Raw genomic sequence first — 5,000 nt, 5'->3', positions numbered from 1 at the left:
AATAAGTGTCATTGAAGCTCTGGCAGGGGGAGACACTACTAGGTCCCAGCTGTCACCCCCCCTCTAAAAAATTCATTTCTTGGTATTTTGAGCTGAAATTTTGCACAGAGGTTGGCAAAAATCCAATCCAACTTTATTAATTTTTCCAGAATTTTTCGAGGTCGGGAAGTATTTTTTTTTATTTTCCTACCATTAAAAATCGAGGAAATCGGAAAAAATAGGAACCGGCTCGGAATGACCCCAAATTCAGTGGGCAGCCTCATAAAAATATGGCTGATTTTACTGGATTGATTTCATGTGGAAAGCACGACGTTTTGTTGTAGGAATGCGGGAACCCCGGCGGCTCGCCTGCCGCGGCCAGCGACGTCGGGCTGGCCCCTGCAGCGCCTAGCCTCTCCCACGCGGGGGGCAGGCCAGAGCGCGGGGGGCCAGGGCCCGAAGGCAGCCCCCCCGCGGGCGAGAGAGCAAGCCAGCAGGGGCTGTCGCCTGCCGCGGCCAGCGACGTCGGGCTGGCCCCTGCAGCGCCTAGCCTCTCCCACGCGGGGGGCAGGCCAGAACGCGGGGGGCCAGGGCCCGAAGGCAGCCCCCCCGCGGGCGAGAGAGCAAGCCAGCAGGGGCTGTCCGCGCGTCGCGCAGCGCGGCATGGCTGCGGGGGCCGCGCGCGCGCGCCCAAGCGCCCAAGGGCCCCCAAGGGCCCCAGGCCCTCAGGCCCCAGCGCCCCAGCGCCCAGCGCGGGCGGGCGCGCGCGCGCGTGTGGTCTTTGAGGGGCGCCGGCCTGGTGGCTCCCTAAAGAGCAATAAGTGTCATTGCAGCTCTGGCAGGGGGAGACACTACTAGGTCCCAGCTGTCACCCCCCCTCTAAAAAATTCATTTCTTGGTATTTTGAGCTGAAATTTTGCACAGAGGTTGGCAAAAATCCAATCCACCTTCATTAATTTTCCCAGAATTTTTCGAGGTCGGGAAGTATTTGTTTTAATTTTCCTACCATTAGAAATCGAGTAAATCCGCAAAACTAGGAACCGGCCCGGAATGACCCCAAATTCAGTGGGCAGCCTCATAAAAATATGGCTGATTTTACTGGATTGGTTTCATGTGGAAAGCACGACGTTTTCTTGTAGGAATGCGGGAACCCCGGCAGCTCGCCTGCCGCGGCCAGCGACGTCGGGGACGCTGGCCTGCGCTGTCGAGCCCGCGAGGGCTGTCTCCGCGGCAGGCCCCCCCTGAACGGGGCACGACAGGCCACCGCGCTGGCTCGTCCAGCGTCGACAGTCCCTCGTCCAGGTTTCAGATCGCGCCAAGTCGAACCCATGACCTGCTCAAGCCATCGTGCGCTGCCGAATTCGCATCTGCGTGTAGGCTGCCATTCCACGCGGCAGCCCCTGTTTTCGTCAGCGTGCCCCCCTGACGAATTTTCCTGCCTGGCCCAGTCCAGCGTCCAGCCCCTGTTCGTCGAAAAATCTGCGCTGCCGATTTTCCACGCGGCAGCCCCTCTTTTCGTCAGCGTGCCCCCCTGACGAATTTTCCTGCCTGGCCCGGCCAGTCCAGCCCCTGTTCGTCGAAAAATCTGCGCTGCCGATTTTCCACGCGGCAGCCCCTCTTTTCGTCAGCGTGCCCCCCTGACGAATTTTCCTGCCTGGCCCGGCCGGTCCAGCATCCAGCCCCTGTTCGTCGAAAAATCTGCGCTGCCGATTTTCCACGCGGCAGCCCCTGTTTTCCTCAGCGTGCCCCCCTGACGAATGTTCGTCGAAAAATCTGCGCTGCCGATTTTCCACGCGGCAGCCCCTCTTTTCGTCAGCGTGCCCCCCTGACGAATGTTCGTCGAAAAATCTGCGCTGCCGATTTTCCACGCGGCAGCCCCTCTTTTCGTCAGCGTGCCCCCTGACGAATTTTCCTGCCTGGCCCAGTCCAGCGTCCAGCCCCTGTTCGTCGAAAAATCTGCGCTGCCGATTTTCCACGCGGCAGCCCCTCTTTTCGTCAGCGTGCCCCCCTGACGAATTTTCCTGCCTGGCCCGGCCGGTCCAGCCCCTGTTCGTCGAAAAATCTGCGCTGCCGATTTTCCACTCCGCAGCCCCTGTTTTCGTCAGCGTGCCCCCCTGACGAATTTTCCTGCCTGGCCCGGCCAGTCCAGCGCCCAGCCCCTGTTCGTCGAAAAATCTGCGCTGCCGATTTTCCCCGACGAACCTGCAGCTGCACAAATCCGCGCTGCCACTGCCCCATTGTCTGGACCAACAGTCTTTTCCATCAAGCCCTGGACTATAAATCGTCCAGACTCATCGCCAGCACCCGCTGCCGATTCTGCCGACTTTGCCGATTTCGTCGGCGCTGCCGATTCCAACACTGCCCGCCGTGCCTGAACCAGCGCTGTTTCGTCAGCGTGTCCCCTTGACGAATTTCCCTGCCTGGCCTGGACAGTCCATCTTCCAGCCCATGTTCATCGAAAAATCTGCGCTGCCGATTTCCCCGACGAACCTGCAGCTGCACAAATCTGTGCTGCCGATTTCCCCCCCTGTCGGCATGGCTGCCGCTGCCCCGATGTCCAGACCAACAGTCTTTTTTGTCGACTTTGCCGATTTTGTCCGCGCTGCCGATTCCAACACTACCCCCTGCATCCAAACCAGCATTGTTTCGTCAGCTCTTCCCCTGACGATTTTAGCCCTGTAACAAACAGTAGGCCTCCAATCCCGCCAACGGGAGCCAAGTTGATAGGGAAGAGAATTGAATGACGCGCCTGGTCCTCGCACCCCGCCACCCGAGGGGCCTTTTTCCCGGCAGCCTCTGAAAAACTCTAGCTTTCACGGTCCTCGCCGCCCCTCACCACCATGGCAGGCCTCTAATCCCACCCATCAGCAGTTGTAGCCGATAGGGCAGTGATTTGAATGACGCGTCGCGGGCCTCCGGGTCATCTCACCCGGCCATTAATTGGAGCGTTTTTGGCTGGCCGAGGATGGGGGGATGGATCTCTTCTTCCGAAAAAGCAAACAGTACATCGGGAGTTATGTTGACGGGGCATGGAATTGAATGACCCGTCGCGGGCCGCCGGGTCATCTCACCCGGCCATCCCGGGGAGCGTTTTTCCCGGCAGCATCGGGGAAACTCTTGCTTTCACTGCCCGCTGCCCAAGTCCCCACTCGAATCGGCCCCCCGCGCCAACAAGCCAACGCTGCCGAATCGGCAGACACTGCTGCCGAATCTGCCGACACTGCCCCGCGGGCTGCCACTGCCCCAGTGTCTAAACCAGCGGTCTTTCTCATCGAGCCTTGGACTATCCAGTCCGTCCTGACTCATCGCCAGCACCTGCTGCCGATTCTGCCGACTTTGCCGATTTTCTCGGCGCTGCCGATTCCAACACTGCGCCCACCGTGTCTGAACCAGCGCTGTTTCGTCAGCGTGTCCCCTCGACGAATTTTCCTGCCTGGCCTGGACAGTCCACCGTCCAGCCCGTGTTCGTCGAAAAATCTGCGCTGCCGATTCTGCCGACTTTGCCGATTTCGTCGGCGCTGCCGATTCCAACACTGCCCGCCGTGCCTGAACCAGCGCTGTTTCGTCAGCGTGTCCCCTCGACAAATTTTCCTGCCTGGCCTGGACAGTCCATCGCCCAGCCCATGTTCGTCGCAAAATCTGCGCTGCCGATTTTCCCCGACGAACCTGCAGCCGCACAAATCTGCGCTGCCGAATCTGCCGACACTGTCCCGCGGGCTGCCACTGCCCCAGTGTCTAAACCAGCAGTCTTTCTCGTCGAGCCTTGGACTATCCAGCCCGTCCAGACCCATCGCCAGCACCCGCTGCCGATTCTGCCGACTTTGCCGATTTCGTCGGCGCTGCCGATTCCAACACTGCCCGCCGTGCCTGAACCAGCGCTGTTTCGTCAGCGTGTCCCCTTGACGAATTTCCCTGCCTGGCCTGGACAGTCCATCTTCCAGCCCATGTTCATCGAAAAATCTGCGCTGCCGATTTCCCCGACGAACCTGCAGCTGCACAAATCTGTGCTGCCGATTTCCCCCCCTGTCGGCATGGCTGCCGCTGCCCCGATGTCCAGACCAACAGTCTTTTTTGTCGACTTTGCCGATTTTGTCCGCGCTGCCGATTCCAACACTACCCCCTGCATCCAAACCAGCATTGTTTCGTCAGCTCTTCCCCTGACGATTTTAGCCCTGTAACAAACAGTAGGCCTCCAATCCCGCCAACGGGAGCCAAGTTGATAGGGAAGAGAATTGAATGACGCGCCTGGTCCTCGCACCCCGCCACCCGAGGGGCCTTTTTCCCGGCAGCCTCTGAAAAACTCTAGCTTTCACGGTCCTCGCCGCCCCTCACCACCATGGCAGGCCTCTAATCCCACCCATCAGCAGTTGTAGCCGATAGGGCAGTGATTTGAATGACGCGTCGCGGGCCTCCGGGTCATCTCACCCGGCCATTAATTGGAGCGTTTTTGGCTGGCCGAGGATGGGGGGATGGATCTCTTCTTCCGAAAAAGCAAACAGTACATCGGGAGTTATGTTGACGGGGCATGGAATTGAATGACCCGTCGCGGGCCGCCGGGTCATCTCACCCGGCCATCCCGGGGAGCGTTTTTCCCGGCAGCATCGGGGAAACTCTTGCTTTCACTGCCCGCTGCCCAAGTCCCCACTCGAATCGGCCCCCCGCGCCAACAAGCCAACGCTGCCGAATCGGCAGACACTGCTGCCGAATCTGCCGACACTGCCCCGCGGGCTGCCACTGCCCCAGTGTCTAAACCAGCGGTCTTTCTCATCGAGCCTTGGACTATCCAGTCCGTCCTGACTCATCGCCAGCACCTGCTGCCGATTCTGCCGACTTTGCCGATTTTCTCGGCGCTGCCGATTCCAACACTGCGCCCACCGTGTCTGAACCAGCGCTGTTTCGTCAGCGTGTCCCCTCGACGAATTTTCCTGCCTGGCCTGGACAGTCCACCGTCCAGCCCGTGTTCGTCGAAAAATCTGCGCTGCCGATTCTGCCGACTTTGCCGATTTCGTCGGCGCTGCCGA

Source organism: Populus nigra, chromosome 2 (assembly GCF_951802175.1).
Source record: "Populus nigra chromosome 2, ddPopNigr1.1, whole genome shotgun sequence".
Taxonomy (NCBI): domain Eukaryota; kingdom Viridiplantae; phylum Streptophyta; class Magnoliopsida; order Malpighiales; family Salicaceae; genus Populus; species Populus nigra.
This window is presented reverse-complemented; position numbering follows the sequence as displayed.